This window comes from Monodon monoceros, unplaced genomic scaffold (genome assembly GCF_005190385.1).
Source record: "Monodon monoceros isolate NGI ecotype Baffin Bay Population unplaced genomic scaffold, NGI_Narwhal_1 Super_Scaffold_1, whole genome shotgun sequence".
NCBI classification, from domain to species: domain Eukaryota; kingdom Metazoa; phylum Chordata; class Mammalia; order Artiodactyla; family Monodontidae; genus Monodon; species Monodon monoceros.
The window spans coordinates 79,302,593-79,319,536 of record NW_021703765.1 but is presented as its reverse complement, the minus strand read 5'-3'; the positions used below and the strand labels follow the sequence as shown (position 1 = coordinate 79,319,536).

The following is a 16,944-nucleotide window of genomic DNA, read 5'->3' as shown; positions in this document are numbered from 1 at the left end:
TGTGTGTGTGTGTGTGTGTGTGTGTGTGTGTGTGTGTGTGTGTGTGTTTGTCTTTTTTTTTGTGGTACGCGGGCCTCTCACTGTTGTGGCCTCTCCCGTTGCAGAGCACAGGCTCCGGACGCGCAGGCTCAGCGGCCATGGTTCACAGGCCCAGCCGCTCTGCGGCATGTGGGATCTTCCCGGACCGGGGCCTGAACCCGTGTCCCCTGCATTGGCAGGCGGACTCCCAACCACTGCGCCACCAGGGAAGCCCTGTCTGTCTTTTTTATTTTATTTTATTTTATTTTATTTTATTTTATTTTATTTTATTTTTCTGTCTGTCTTTTTGATACTAGCCATCCTGGTGGGTGTGAAGTAACGTGATCTGATTTAAGCTCTATAAAAGCTGACTCTTGTGGTTGTATGGAGAATGAAGGCTGCTGACCAGTGGGTGTGCAGAGATCCAGCCTGAATTATTATTATTATTATTATTTTATTTTATTTTTTGCGCGGGCCTCTGCACAGGCTCCGGACGCGCAGGCCCAGCGGCCATGGCTCACGGGCCCAGCCGCTCCGCGGCATGTGGGATCTTCCCAGACCGGGGCACGAACCCGTGTCCCCTGCATCGGCAGGTGGACTCTCAACCACCGCGCCACCAGGGAAGCCCTATTATTATTATTTATAAAATTAATTAATTAATTTTTGGCTGTGTTGGGTCTTTGTTGCTGCCCGTGGCTTTCTCTTGTTTCCGCGAGTGGGGGCTACTCTTCGTTGCGGTGCATGGGCTTCTCATTGCAGTGGCTTCTCTTGTTGCGGAGCACGGGTTCTAGGCATGCGGGCTTCAGTAGTTGTGGCGCATGGGCTCAGTAGTTGTGGCTCGCGGGCTCTAGCGCACAGGCTCAGTAGTTGTGGTGCATGGACTCAGTTGCTCCGCGGCATGTGGGATCTTCTCGGACCAGGGCTCGAACCCATGTCCCCTGCATTGGCAGGCGGATTCTTAACCACTGCACCACCAGGGAAGTCCCCAGCCTGAATATTGACCCAGAGATGTGTTAACTCAGAAGGGAGAACCAGGGACTTCCTTGGCGGTCCAGTGATTAAGACTCAGCACTTCCACTGCAGCGGGCGCAGGTTCCATCCCTGGTTTGGGGAACTAAGATCCCGCATGACATGTGGTGGAAAAAAAGAAAACGAAGAAGGAGGACCAGTTGGCTATAAGGAGGTGCTGCTGTTGACAGAAGGATCTCAGTTAACTGGTGAGGGCTTGCTCAGGAGATAGATTTTTTTTTTTAAAGCTGGATTCTAGAAATGCTGAAGGAAGTGGACATCAGAACAGAAGGAGGCAGCCTTCCAGCTGTGAGCAGAAGATGGGGCGATGGACCCCGTAAATCAAATCTTGGCACAGGTGACTCTCTCTGGTGCCTCAACCCACCCCCAGCCTTTGTTGTTGGGACTCAGCTCTGCTACTTGGCTGAGTGATTTGGGGCAAGCTACTCCTCAGCTGCAAAATGGAGCTAAGAGCAGAACCTGCCTCAAAGAAGGATCCTGTAAGAGAATGAATGAATGCTTAGCATTATGGCGGATGACGAAATGGTCCCCATTATTATTCTAATGGCAGGATGTGGATCCGATGAAGTTCTCTTTATGGACAAGGATTAAAGCCAGATTCTCAAATCTGGGGATCAGGAACATCACAGTCTCAGTAATGTTGCCCTCGCGCTTTTGAAGAATTTTCAAGCCCTTTGTAGTTTTGTTATTCTCTGGTTGTATCCAGGCTGCCTCTTTCCTTGAGCCTCATTCTTCTCATTGTGAGAGTGAGAGGATTCAATTAGATGGTCCTGACGTCCTTGCCGGCTCTCAAAAAAGTCTAGGATGGCAAAGAAAGCAGGAATAGTGAGACTTCCCTGGTGGTCCAGTGGTTAAGACTCCTTGCTCCCAGTGCAGGGGGCACGGGTTCAACCCCTGTTCGGGGAACTAACTAAGATCCTGCATGTCGCACAATGCAGCCAAAAAAACCCCCAAAAAAGTGGGAATGGTAATACCTGCAGCCTATGTCTCTTGGCATTCCTGTAATGGTCGAGCGGATTGGTGAACATGAAAGTGCTTTGTAAAGGTGTGGCACCGTGAGGGATGCCTGTAATGGCAGTTAGCAGCGGGTAGGTTTACTCCCACTGAGAGTGCACACAGGCTTCTGGAGAGTGGCGAACGGGAAGATTTGTCATAGTGACATAAGTGACAAATGTAACTCAATCTGCCCTGAGCAAAACAGAATTCAACGGTTTACGTAATAGGTTTAGGATGTGACCTTAGGCATTTCTAGATCCAGCTGCGCCAAGAAGATCTCAAGATCTTGGCCCCTACTTTTCATTTTTGCTTCCCTTTTTTTTTGCTTCCTCTTTCTGCTTCATTCTCCGGCAAGTTTCTCCCCACATGGCAGCTAAAATGGGGAGCAAAACCCCACACTCAGCCTAGCTGAACCATATGGACCGAGAGTGGGGAAGGAGTGACTCCCCAGGGTTGCTGGGTGACATAACCATGTCCTTAACACAAATGGGATTTCTTTTTTGTTTTTGGCCATGCCACATGTCTTGCGGAATCTTAGTTCCCCGACCAGGGATTGAACCCACGCCCTCGGCAGTGAGAGCGTGGAGTCCTAACCACTAGACCACCAGGGAATTCCCACAAATGAAAGTTCTGCTGTGGATGGCAGAGTATGGGGGAGGCTGGACCATCCCTCAAAGTTAGTGGGGGATCTCAGCCTGTCTTCCAGCCTCTTGTCCCCTCCCCAGGCCCTGTATCTCGGGAGGCGACTGTCTGAGAAGCGGGTGGTGCACAGCCAGCTATTAGGGCACAACCTGGGGCTGCAGACTCTTCTCTAATCTCCTAAAATTGGGCTTTTTTCTCTCAGCCCTGTTTATCTGCCCACTGGAAGACCGGCACCTAGCCTCTGTTTTTAGCTCCTCACCTCTAAAGAACCAAAACAAAAAGTGGCACTTTCCATTTCTTTGGCACTGTGCGCTTAAAATGAAAGCTTTTTTCTAGAAGTCTAATATGCATATAGAAAAGTGCACATATAGTAATCCTGTTGTGAAAATTTGTATAATTTTAACAAATTGAACACACCAGGGTAATTGGAAGCCCAGGGTCAAACCCCCCTTGAATTCCCATCCAGTCACTCCCTCCACTGTTGTCCTGGCTTCTTCTAATAGTGTGGATGAATTTTGCCTGTTTTCATACTTTGTGTTAGTGGAATCATACAGGGTGTCTGTCCTCTTTTGGTTTTGGCGTTTTACCACTCAACCTTGTGTTTACGAGATTCATCCATATTGTTGTGTGCAGTTGTAGATGATTTATTTTCATTGCTATATAGTTTTCCATTATGTGATTATTTCACAATTGATTTATTCATTCTATTAGTGGGCACTGGGGTAACTGCCAGTTTAAGGTTGTATGCATAGCGCTGCTATGAACATTCTAGGCATGATTGGTGAACAAATGGATGCATTTCTGTTGGGCATATACTTAAGAGCAGAATTGCTTGGGTCAGAATTTACGTATATGTTCAGTTTTAGTAGATCCTGTCAAGTAATTGTCCAGCGGATTGTTCTGGTTCTGATTGCACCATATCCTTACCCAGAGTTGGTATGTTCATCATGTTCATTGTAGTCATGCCTCCACGCTGATGGGAGTATAGTTCTATTTCACTGTGTTTCACTTGTCATTTTTCTAATGATTGACGAAATTGACCTCCATTTCATATGTTTATTTGCTATTTGGATATCTTCTTTTTTTTTTTTTTTTTTACCCGGGCCTCTCACTGTCGTGGCCTCTCCCGTTGCGGAGCACAGGCTCCGGATGCACAGGCTCAGCGGCCATGGCTCACGGGCCCAGCCGCTCCGCGGCATGTGGGATCTTCCTGGACCGGGGCACGAACCCGTGTCCCCTGCATCGGCAGGCGGACTCTCAACCACTGCGCCACCAGGGAAGCCCCTGGATATCTTCTTTTATGAAATGTTTGATCAAGTCTTTTCTTCATTATTTTAAAGGTTGTTTCTTATTTAAAAAAATTTTTTTATTGAAGTATAGTTGATTTACGTTGTGTTAGTTTCATGTGTACAGCAAAGTGATTCAGTTATACCTATGTGTGTGTGTGTGTGTGTGTGTGTGTGTGTGTGTCTGTGTCTATCAGATTCTTTTCCATTATAGGCTATTATAAGATATTGAGTATAGTTCCCTGTGCTATACAGTGGGTTCTTGTTGTTTATTTTATATATAGTACTGTGTATCTATTAATCCCAAATTCCTAATTTATCCCTTCCCCCACATTACCCTTTGATAAGCATAAGATTGTCTTCTATGTCTGTGAGTCTGTTTCTGTTTTGTAAATAAGTTCATTTGTATCATTTTTTTAAGATTCCATGTATAATTGATATAATATAATATTTGTCTTTGACTTACTTCACTTACTATAATAATTTCTAGGTCCATCCATGTTGCTGCAAATGGCATTATTTCATTCTTTTTAATGGCTGAGTAATATTCCGTTGTGTGTGCGTATATATAATATATATATGTATATATATAACACACACATACACACACACACACACACACACACACCCCACATATTTATCCATTCATTAGCTGATGGACCCTGAGGTTATTTCCATGTCTTGGCTATTGTAAATAGTGCTCCTGTGAACATTGGGGTACATGTATCTTTTCTAAATAGAGCTTTCTGTCTTTTCGGGATATATGCCTAGGAGTGGGATTGCTGGATCATATGGTAACTCTATTTTTAGTGTTTGGTTTTTTTTAAATTAATTTATTTTTTGGCTGTGTTAGGTCTTCGTTGATGCGCGTGGGCTTTCTCTAGTTGCAGCAAGCAGGGCTACTCTTCGTTGCGGTGCACGGGCTTCTCATTCCAGTGACTTCTCTTGTTGCAGAGCACGGGCTCTAGAGCACGTGGGCTTCAGTAGTTGCGGCACGTGGACTCAGTAGTTGTGGCTCATGGGCTCTAGAGCACAGGCTCAGTAGTTGTGGCGCACAGGCTTGTTGCTCCACGGCATGTGGGATCTTCCTGGACCAGGGCTCAAACCCGTGTCCCCTGCATTGGCAGGCGGATTCTTAACCACTGTGCCACCAGGGAAGTCCCTTTTTTTTTTAAAGATTTTTTTCTTTTTTAAAATAAATAAATAAATAAATTGGCTGCATTGGGTCTTTGTTGCGTGCGGGCTTTCTCAATAGTTGCAGGGAGTGGGGGCTACTCTTCATTGTGGTGCGTGGGCTTCTCATTGAGGTGGCTTCTTTTGTTGCGGAGCACGGGCTATAGGTATGCAGGCTTCAGTAGCTGTGGCATATGGGCTCAGTAGTTGTGGCTTCCGGGCTCTAGAGCACAGGCTCAGTAGTTGTGGCACATGGGCTTGGTTGCTCCGCGGCATGTGCGGTCTTCCTGGACCAGGGATTGAAACCATGTCCCCCGCATTGGCAGGTGGATTCTTAACCACTGAGCCACCAGGGAAGTCCCTATTTTTAGTATTTTAAGGAACCTCCATATTGTTCTCCACAGTGACTACACCAATTTACATTCCTACCAATGGTGTAGGAGGGTTCCCTTTTCTCCACACCCTCTCCAGCATTTATTATTTATAGACTTTTCTATTCTGGCCATTCTTTTTTTGCAGTATGCGGGCCTCTCACTGTTGTGGCCTCTCCCGTTGCGGAGCACAGGCTCCGGACGCGCGGGCTTAGCGGCCATGGCTCACGGGCCCAGCCGCTCCGTGGCATGTGGGATCTTCCCAGACCGGGCCACGAACCCGTGTCCCCTGCATCGGCAGGCGGACTCTCAACCACTGCGCCACCAGGGAAGCCCTTCTGCCCATTTTTTGATTGTTTTTTTTTTTTTTGTTTGTTTGTTTTGATATTGAGTTGTATGAATTGTTTGTATATTTTGGAAATTAAGCCCTTGCTGGTCTCATCGTTTGTGAATATTTTCTCCCAGTCTGCAGGCTGTCTTTTTGTTTTGTTTATGGTAAAGATTGTCTCTTATTGTTTGTAAGGTGTATCAGTTTGCTAGGGCCAAACATAACAAAGTACCACAGAATGGATGACTTAAACAACAGAAAATTTTTTTCTCATAATTCTGGAGCTGGAAGTCCAAGATCAAGGTGTCAGCAGGGTTAAGTTTCTTTGAAGGTCTCTCTCCTTGGCTTATAGATGGCTGTCTTCTTGTGTCTTCCCATGGTGTTCCCTCTGTTTGTATCTGTGTTTAATCTCCTCTTCTTTTTTTTTTTTTTCGGTATGTGGGCCTCTCCCTTTGCGGAGCACAGGCTCCGGACGCGCAGGCTCAGTGGCCATGGCTCACAGGCCCAGCTGCTCTGCGGCATGTGGGATCTTCCCAGACCGGGGCACGAACCCGTGTCCCCTGCATAGGCAGGCGGACTCTCAACAACTGTGCCACCAGGGAAGCCCTAATCTCCTCTTCTTATGAGAGCACCAGTCTTACTGGATTAGGGGCCACCCTAAAGACCTCATTTTAATTACCTCTTTAAAGACTTTATCTCCAAATACGGTTACTTACTGAGTTACTGGGGGTTATAACTTCAACATATAAATTTTGGGGGACACAGTTCAGCCCATAACATAAAGATTCTTTCTGTATTCTGGATGTTAGTACATATTCCAAAATCATCTCCTACTTTTCACACTCTTAAAGATGTCTTTGAACTAACAGACCGTCTTCATTTTAACATAGACCATTTAGCTCTTTCTGGTCCATTAGTTTGTTTTGTGTCTCATAAAATTAAGAAAATTTTGCATACTCTGAGATCACAAAGGTATTCATATGTTTTTCTTGAAAAGCTTTGGTGTTTGAACTCTCACATGTACATATGTAGTTCATCTGGAATTGATTTTTGTGTTTGGTATGAGATAGGGGTCAAGATCCTTTTTTTTTCCTATATGGATATCCAGTTGATTAGTACCATTATTGGAAAAACACCCTCTCCCCATGGCACTGAATCAGGTGACTTTGTTGTGAATCAGATGACTGCATCTGTGTGGGTCTGTTTGATGCTGTAATCTGTGCCCCCCACCCCCAGGATCGCTAGGAGAGTTCATGTAAAAAGACTGGGATATTTTCACATCTATGGGTTGGGAGTTGGGGGATAGGGAGATTGGGGAAGAGATAATTCTTGCTGTCTCTGAAGGTGCTTTAAACCCTCTGAGAAAACGTATCCATAAAGTACAGTGTCCCCCACTCATTGTCTGTACTTATGTCACTGAGGGTTGGGAGGGCCCATGGCTATGGGGAGACTTGCATATTATCTCTTTACTGTATTTCTGTCTAATGAGGGTACCCAAGCCAACTGATGCTTTCTTTGGCCCCTTTTCTTAAAAAATCTTCATGACAAATCACCTCATTCAGTATTCATTTATTCATCCCATTAGAATAATAATCACCTATCTTTTACTGTATGTTTACCATATGACCTCATTTTGTCCTCACCAATAATCATAAAGTAAGTGTTATGTTCTGTTTTCCAGATGGGGGATCTGAAGCTCAGAGGGAGCTGCTCACACAGCTAGTGGGCGGTGGAGACAGGATCCAAACCCAGCCCCGGGTGCTTCCAAAGCTCATGCTTTTGCTTTATGACTTCCTACTCTAATCCTAACCCTCCTCCATTCTTCTTTTTTTTATAAATTATTTATTTATTTTTGGCACTGGGTCTTTGTTGCTGTGCGGGGGCTTTCTCTAGTTGTGGCAAGCGGGGGCTACTCTTTGTTGCGGTGCGTGGGCTTCTCATTGCGGTGACTTCTCTTGTTGTGGAGCACGGGCTCTAGGCATGCGGGCTTCAGTAGTTGTGACACACGGGCTTAATTGCTCCATGGCATGTGGGATCTTCCCGGACCAGGGCTTGAACGTGTGTCCCCTGCACTGGCAGGTGGATTCTTAACCACTGCGCCACCAGTCCATTCATTCTTCACTCACAGATTTACCAGGTGTCTGTGTTGTGTCTGGCCCTGCGGGAGGTGCTGAGACTCGTCAGACATGGGCTCTGCCCTTGACTGGCGGTGTTTAGGGAGAAGACTAAATTCTCACTCCTTAGAAATCAAAGGTAGCTGATATGTCCCCAGACCTTATTTTTATTTTATTTTTTGGACCTTTTTAAAAAAAATTTTTTTATTGGAGTGTAGTTGATTTACAAGGTTGTGTTAATTTCAGGTGTACAGCAAAGTGAATCAGTTATATGTATACATATATCCACTCTGTTTTAGATTCTTTTTCTCATATAGGCCATTACAGAGTATTGAGTAGAGTTTCCCTGTGCTATACAGTAGGTCCTTATTAGTTATCTATTTTATATAGAGTAGTGTGTATATGCCAATCCCAGTCTCCCAATTTATCCTTGCCCCCCCCAGACCTTATTATTTTTACTAATATTTATTTTTAGTATTTGTTTATTTAGGTTGCTCTGGGTCTTAGTTGCAGCAGGCAGGCTCGTTAGTTGTGGCATTCAAACTCTTAGTTGTGGCATGAATGTGGGATCTAGTTCCCTGACCAGGGATCAAACCAGGGCCCCCTGCATGGGGAGCTCAGAGTCTTAACCACTGCGCCACCAGGGAAGTTCCTAATCTTCTTCTAAAAATTGAAGTATAGTTGACTTTTAACAATATTGTATTAGTTTCATGTATATAGCAAAGTGATTCATATATATATATATATATATATATATATATATACATTTTCCATTATAGGTTATTACAAGATATTGGATATATACACTACCAAATGTAAAATGGATGGCTAGCGGGAAGCTGCTGCATATCACAGGGAGATCAGCTCCATGCTTTGTGACGGCCTAGAGGGGTGGGATAGGGAGGGTGTGAGCGAGGCTCAAGAGGGAGGGAATATGGGGATATATGTATACTTATAGCTGATTCACTTTGTTGTACAGCAGAAACTAATACAGCATTGTAAAGCAATTACACTCCAATGAAGATTAAAAAAATAATAATAAAAAAATAAAAAAACAAGAAAAGCAAGATATTGGATATAGTTCCCTTTGTTATACAGTAAATCCTTTTTGCTTACTATTTTATGTATAGTAGTTTATATCTGTTAATCCCATACTCCTAATTTATCCCTCCCTCCTGCCTAGACCTTTTAAAGTTGGTTTAAAATCATAGACTTCAAAAAATTTTAGGGAATTCCCTGGAGGTCCAGCGGTTAGGACTCTGCGCTTTCACTGCCGAGGGTGCAGGTTCGATCCCTGGTTGGGGAACTAAGGTCCCGCAAGCCGTGTGGTGCTTCCAAAAAAAAAAAAAAAAAAATTTAAACTCTGGAAGAGTTTAAAGGAAGAACTTTTCTAGTCTTGCTTTCCCATTTCACAGGTGAGAAAAACTGAGGCCTGGAGAGAAGTTACTTGTAAGTTGCCCAGACAGTAGATGGAACATCAGATTCAAACATAGGTTTGAATGTCAGCAGTTGGGAAGTGAAGCTTGTAACAGAATCCAAGAGGAAATGTAGACTTGGGTGGGGTTAAAGATGAGTTCAGTTCTAGACACTTTGAATTTGAGCTCAGCAGTGATGTTAAGGTTGGACAGATATGTGGGGGAGGCATCCACCTGACAGGACAGATAGAAATGCTAGGAGGGGAAGGTACATGAGGTCAGGAGAGCTGAGAATCCCAAAGGAGGAGGGTTTCAGAGGGGTTCAGTTATGTTCTCAGGTATGTATTCTCTCTAAGAGAAACACCCACCTCATTGATTTGTTCTGTTTCCCTTTTCCTAGAAATCTAGTGCTCTATAATCAAAATCTTGATTTTGATTGTGCTAGGGGCCTAGGGAAACTGTATTTGCTTCTGTCCATTATTTGCCTAATAGGAATCACTCCCCTGTGGGGTAGCTCCTCAGAGTGTAAATAATAGTGTTAACTACTGTTTACTAAGATCTTGTTATAAGCTGAGAATCTTTCCTATATTTTTTTGTCCAATCACATAAAACCCTATTTATCACTAGCCCCATTTAAAAAAAAATAAATTTATTTATTTATTTACTTTTGGCCACGTTGAGTCTTCGTTGCTGCTCACGGGCTTTTCTCTAGTTGCGGCGAGCAGGGGCTATTCTTCGTTACAGCTGAGGGCTTCTCGTCGTGGTGGCTTCTCTTGCTGCGGAGTGCGGGCTCTAGGCACACGGGCTTCAGTAGTTGTGGCACATGGGCTTAGTTGCTCCGCAGCATGTGGGATCTTCCCGGACCAGGGATCAAACCCGTGCCCCCTGCATTAGGCAGGTGGATTCTTAACCACTGTGCCACCAGGGAAGTCCTTGTCTTGGGGATAATTTTAAAAGTTGAGGGGGTCAGAAGATATTAGTGCTTAGGGAAAGCCTGCGGACCTTTGCAAGCATCCTCTTATTTCACAAAGAGGAAACTGAGGCCTAGATCTGGGAAGCGATTTGTCTCAAGTTGTGCAGTGACTCAGCCCTGTGTCCTCTCTTTCCTGTACCCTTGCACCTTCAATTTGGGACAGCGTTTTCACTAGGATCGCCACTTTTAAGTTTACAAAGTGCTTCCAATAATTGTGTGAAGCCACTAGGGTGGGTCCTATTACCCCCACTTCGCAGGTGAGGAAACTGAGGCCCAGAGCGGTTCAGGGATGTATCTAAGGCCTCACTGCTGGGAAGCAGTGGAGCAGTATTTGAACCGTGGCCAGTGCTCTTGATAATAAACTCTGGCTCTATGAGATGGATGAGGAGATATTCCCAAGGAGCAGAAAAAAAACAGTCCAGAAGTTTGAAGATGATAAAGAACGTTCCAGAACTATGACGTGGGACACTTGTGTGCAGTCTCTGAAGAGCGGGCTCAGTGGGGGTTTGGGGTCAGTGCCCGTGCATGCTTTATGTTGGCCTTCAAGGTGACTTTCCACAGCCTCCTTCCGGCTCTGAGCCCGTGGCTCTTGGAACTGACTGATGGAGCCTTCAAAGCAAGGGCCATGGGGCACGGATTAATTTCTGCAGCTGGAATTTGTTGGATGTGTGTGTAGCCTGTGAGCTCAGAGAACCAATGAGGAGGGGAGGGGCTGCTGCTGAGCAGGTGGCCTACTTAGGAACTCCAGGCACCGCTCTGGCGTGGAAAATTTCTCCTGTAACCCCTTGACTTCAGGAGCCTGAGTTTCAGCGCTGCAGGGACAAGGCACCTTGTCCCTGTCACCTGCCGTAGGGGTGGCTGCTCCCCAGGACTTGGAGTACCACATTCCATTCTTAGCACCCATCTGTCCCTTCTGTCCCTTTGGGCCACTTGCCTCCTGCTCGGAGACCCAGCACTTATGCCCAGCTCCCCTTTGCCACCAGTGGCAGACCGGACTGGAACCTGAGAAGATGGAGGCCTGGTGCTTAATCTCCCAGCTCAGACTGGAAGGGACTGGCAGGCATCAGGTGTCCCCAGTGACCCCTTGGGCGAGCCTCTCCATCTCTTCCCTCTTCCTTCCTTCTCCTCTGCCCAGTTCATATTTAAGGGATATGATCTGAGTGTTTAAGAACTAGGCTACACAACATTGTAAAGCAACTATACTCCAATAAAAAGTACCTAGAAGAAAAACTAGGCTAAAAATCAGTGTGTTGGCCCTGGAAGAGGACCTAAAAATGACCTAACCCAGTGGTTTTCAAAGGGAAATCTCAGGAACCCAGTTCTGAATTCTGAATGCCTACCCCCTTCCCGCTTCAGCCTGAGCTGCTTGTTTTTATTTATGTATTTGGCTCTCATCAAAGCTTCTGTTTGAAGGAAGAGATCTGCGGCAACGAAAAAAAAAATAATAAAGGTCAACTTCTTCCTGCCTTTTCATGTGAGGCAGCTGAGGCCTAGAGCAGGGGCAGTCAGGGTTGCTGGGACTAGGGCTCAGTCCAGGGCTCTTGGCACTGTCCCAGGGCCCTTGAGGCTCCCACTGCTCATACTGGGGTCTCCTGTGAGCCATCACTGATGGAGAAACAAGCCAGGCACCTGTGCCTCCAGCCTGGCTCTTCAAGTGAGCATAACGAGCCTGGTTGGGGCTCTGGCTTCAGAGCTGAAATTGGTCTCTCTGAGAAGTCCACATATGGGGGAGAAAGAGCTCCCTTTCACTTTGTGTCTGATTGGGACCCTCTTCACTTTTTTTTTTTTTTTCTTGCGGTACGTGGGCCTCTCACTGCCGTGGCCTCTCCTGCCGCGGAACACAGGCTCCGGACGCGCAGGCCCAGCGGCCATGGCTCACGGGCCCAGCCGCTCCGCGGCATGTGGGATCTTCCCGGCCCGGGGTACGAACCCGTGTCCCCTGCATCAGCAGGCGGACTCCCAACCACTGCGCCACCAGGGAAGCCCCCCTCTTCACTTTGTATTCAGAGCCACATGGATCTTTCCATACCTGCTTAGTAGCTGGTGGGTAAATGTGTTGCAGACCCTACCATGTGCCAGACATGGTGTTAGGCTCTCTTACATTGAAGGGCCTGTTTTACAAATAAAGACCGTCCAAGTCTAGAAAGGGTAAGTGAGTCCCTGAAGCCATAGAGCTAGTAACAGCTGGAATTTATAAAAATACTTCTGATTGGAGAGAATTTTGAAAAGTAACAAGAGTAGACAGACGGGGTGGAGTGGTGGTGGTGGGATGAATTGGGAGATTGGGATTGACATGTATACACTCATATGTATAAAGTAGATAACTAAGAGAAAAAAATTCTATTAGATCACAAAATCTAAAAAAAAAGAATAGACAAAGTATAATGAACTTCTGTGTACCCATCATTCAGCCCCAATACCCATGAATCTGTGGTCTTTCCCCTTCCGTCCCCCCATCCACTTCCTCTTTTTGTGCAATATTTGAAGCATATTGAGACATCATGCCATTTCATCCCAAAAGTTTTCAGTATATAGTTCTAAATGTATGTAGTATAGTTGATTTACAAGAGCAGGGGTTTTTAAAAACGTAATCACAATAGCATTATCATACCTAGCCTTTTTTTTTTTTTTTTTTTCCCTCAAAAAGCTACATTGTTCCCATTTGGTCCAAGGCTTGGGAGAGGGCTCCAAGGTGGTTAAAAAGCTGCCTAGTGGCTGCATTGAGAGGCTTCAGGCAGAAGCCCTGACACCAGAGGGGCTCTTCAAAGGCTGCTTCAAAGCCTCCTAGTCCTGCTTGAGGGTGAGCGTTTCAAAGAGATCCTGGCCCAGCCCAGCCTGGGGACCAGCCAGCCTGTGGAGGTCAGTCAGGTGGTCACCCATCTTCTTGATGAGTTTCACCTCCTCACTTAGGGAGTGGCTCCAGGGAGTCACAGAGGTGGGGAGCTGCATGGCCAGAACCCAGGGCATACAAATCCAGAAGGGCCTGGTTCAGGTTCTCCATGAGAAAGGTGGCTTCTGTAGTGTCCTGGGTTTTACCCCACTCATCTTGGGATGGCTTCTGCACGCTGGTTTTGCGTTTTCAAGAGATGCTTGGTGCCCTCGTGCTTTTCCTCTGCCAATTCGTGGAAAAAGTGGCCCACGCCCTCCAGAGTCACCCCCTGGCACATCGTCACCGTTGAAATAGAAGCCCAGAGAGAGGTAGGTGTAGGAGGCCCTCAGATGCATGTTTACCAGGCGGTTGATGGCAGCCTCCACTGCGGTGGAATATTTCTGATACATCTGGGAGCTCACAGTTGATTGGTAATAAGGAGCTAAGCGCAAAAAATGATGTTGGCTGGTCCTGGAGGCCCCTGATGCCTGAGCGGTTCGTTCTGAAGGTTACCACTGGAAAAATGGCTGGAGGGTGGTTGGAGGCTGGGGGAAGGGGTGTCCCTGGGTCTTTTCCTTCCAAACATTGTTGAAGCAAGAGACGGATGCTCAGGACCATGGAGTGCACTCTCACACCTAGTCTTTTAAAAACTAGGAACCTTAAAAACTAAGGAATTTAAAAAATTCCTTAAAATGAGTAAATATCCATATCCATTGTTCAAATTTCCAGTTGTTTCATATATAGCATAAATGTTACTTTCTTTTTTAAAATTATTTATTTATTTATTTAGGCTGCACCAGGTTTTTAGTTGTGGCATTCTTAGTTGCATGCATGCGGTCTAGTTCCCCGACCAGGGATCCAGCCTGGGCCCCCTGCATTGGGAGTGCGGAGGCTTACTCACTGGACCACCAGGGAAGTCCCTACTTTGTTTTTAAAGTGGTCTTTATTTATTTATGGCTGCATTGGGTCTTCGTTGCTGCGCGTGGGCTTTTTCTAGTTGCGGTGTGCGGGGGCTACTCTTGGTTGCGGTGTGCGGGCTTCTCACTGCGGTGGCTTCTCTTGTTGCGGAGCACGGGCTCTAGGCGTGCAGGCTTCAGTAGTTGTGGCTCGTGGGCTCTAGAGCGCAGGCTCAGTAGTTGCGGCGCACGGGCTTAGTTGCTCCGCGGCATGTGGGATCTTCCTGGACCAGGGATCCAACCCATGTCCCCTGCATTGGCAGGCGGATTCTTAACCACTCTGCCTCCAGGGATATCCCCCCTACTTTTTTTTTTTTTTAACAGTTGTATGAGTCAGAATGTAAATAAGGGTCTTGCATTGTGATTGGTTGAGGTGCCTTTTCAGTCTCTTATTAATAATCTCTGGGCTCTCCCTCTATCTCCCATTGGATTGTTTGACCTGTAGAATTTTTCATTGCCTGGATTTTGCCTTGGAGTAGCTTAACATGCTCTTCGATTCTCTGTCGTTTCTGTAAATTGGTAGTTGGATATAGATGCTTGATCAGATTCAAAGTCTGTCTCTCTCACTCATTCATTCATTAGTTCATTCATTTTATTCTGACTGCCTCATAGATCCATCAGGAGGCATGTGTTAGGTTCTCTCTCTCCCTCTCTCTCTCTCTCTCTGTTGTTAGCAGTCATTGATGTCTATCTCTGTTATTTTATCAGGGGCTGCAAAGTGGTGATGGTCTAATTCTGTCATTCCTCCCCCCGCCCACCCCCATTTTTTTTTGGGGGGGGCGTGCCACGCTGCATGCAGGAATCTTAGTTCCCCAGTCAGGGATCTGATTGAACTTGTGCTTCCTGCAGTGGAAGCACAGAGTAATCTTTTTTTAAAAAATATTTATTTATTTGGCTACTCCGGGTCTTAATTGCGGCACGCGGGATATTTAGTTGCGGCATGCAGGCTCTTAGTTGCCGCATGCAGGATCTAGTTCCCTGACTAGGGATCGAACCTGGGGCCCCTGTATTGGGAACGTGGAATCTTAACCACTGGACCGCCAGGGAAGTCCCTCCTTTGCCATTTATTGGCTGGAATATATTTATGGAGAGAAACTTTTCCTCAACTGCTGTTCGCTTCAGAGCTGGCCTTTATCTCAGATTCGTCAGACTCCTAAGCCAATGGTCACTTCAATCCGTATTGTTCTGCTTCCCTAGGAAGTGTGCTAATGTTCCTGCATTTCTCATCCTCACCTGTGGGCTGGAACCCAGTGGGGTTGAATCGGGTTACTGGTGCACTTGCGTTTCCCTGGAGGTGTATGGAGCCCAGGCACCCAGAAGAACCGACTTCCCTTCCTCCTCCCTCTATTCCCACTTCAACTCCTCCCACCAGCTGAGGCTTCCAGGACACCTGGGGAGCCGGATGGAGCTCCCTGCACACCGAGGAAGCTATTCTTAGAAGCGCTCCAGATACAGCCCCTCGGCCTCTCCCACCCCCAGGCCTCTCCCCTCCTGTCCCGCTCAGCCCCAGCTGCTCCTCACGGCTCTAACCACTCCAAGTCCTGACTTCCCTTTTTGGCTGAGGGTGGGGCAGGCCGAGGTGGGTCAACTGGGGACCTGCACCTGGCTAGGAGCAGAGTGGGGTGAGGGTGCACAGGGAGCCCTGGGGATTGTGTTGGGGAGAGGGGGTCTGGAAACCTTGTTAGTGCTCAAAAAAGTAAAAAACAGGCCTTTTCTCCCCACATCCTTCTTCTGTTCAGGAGAAGAATTGCGTTAAAAAAAAATTTATTGAGGTGAAATTTACATAACATAAAATTAATCATTTTCCCGTTTTCTTTTTTTTAAAAAAATATTTATTTATTTTGGCTGCGCCAGGTCTTAGTTGCAGCATGTGGGATCTTCGTTGCGGCATGCGGGATCTTTAGATGTGGGCATGTGGGATCTTTTAGTTGCGGCATGCAGACTCTTGGTTGCAGCACGTGGGATCTTTTAGTTGCAGCATGCAGACTCTTAGTTGCAGCATGCAGGATCTAGTTCCCTGATCAAACCCGGGCCCCCTGCATTGGGAGCGCAGAGTCTTACCCACTGGACCACCAAGGAAGTCCCAAAATTAATCATTTTAAAATGTACAGTTCAGTGGCATTTAATACATTCACAGTGTTATGCAACCATACCGTCTGCTGGTTCTAAAACATTTTCAACACCCCGAAAGGAGATTCACACCCCTTAGCAGTCACTCCCATTCCCTCACTCCCAGCCCTTGGCAACCACTCACTTACTTTCTGTCTCTGTGGATTTGCCTATTCTGGACATTTCATATGAATGACATCATGCAACATGTGACCATTTGTGTCTGGCTTCTTTCCCTTAGCATCATGTTTTTGAGGTTTATCCATGTGGTAGCATGTATCGCTACGAGAGATCTTCCTCGACTTATGGTGGGATTACATCCCAATAAACCCATTGTAAATTGAAAATGCACGTAATACACCTAAGCTACCAAACTTAATAGCCTCACCTCACCTACCCTAAATGTGCACTTACATTAGCCTACAGTTGGACAAAACGATCTAACACAAAGCCTATTTTATAATAAAGTGTTGAAAAGCTCATGCAATGTATTGAATACTGTACTGAAAATGAAAAAACAAAATGGCTGTAAGTGTTTTGGTTGTTTGTGATTGTGGTTGACTGGGAGCTGTGGCTCCTTGCAGCTGCCCAGCATCACAAGAGAAGATCATATCACTAGCCCGGGAAAAGATCGAAATTCAGTATTCCAAGTACAGTTCTATTGC

The 16,944-nt window shown here is 46.2% G+C and overlaps 1 protein-coding gene and 1 pseudogene across 7 annotated transcripts in view; one reads left to right on the top strand and one right to left on the bottom strand.

Moving 5' to 3' along the window:
- The window catches only part of KDM2B (lysine demethylase 2B), a 124,151-nt gene that overhangs the window by 11,274 nt on the left and 95,933 nt on the right, over positions 1-16,944 (top strand). The window lies entirely within an intron of this gene.
- LOC114901167 lies at positions 13,130-13,800 on the bottom strand (annotated as a pseudogene).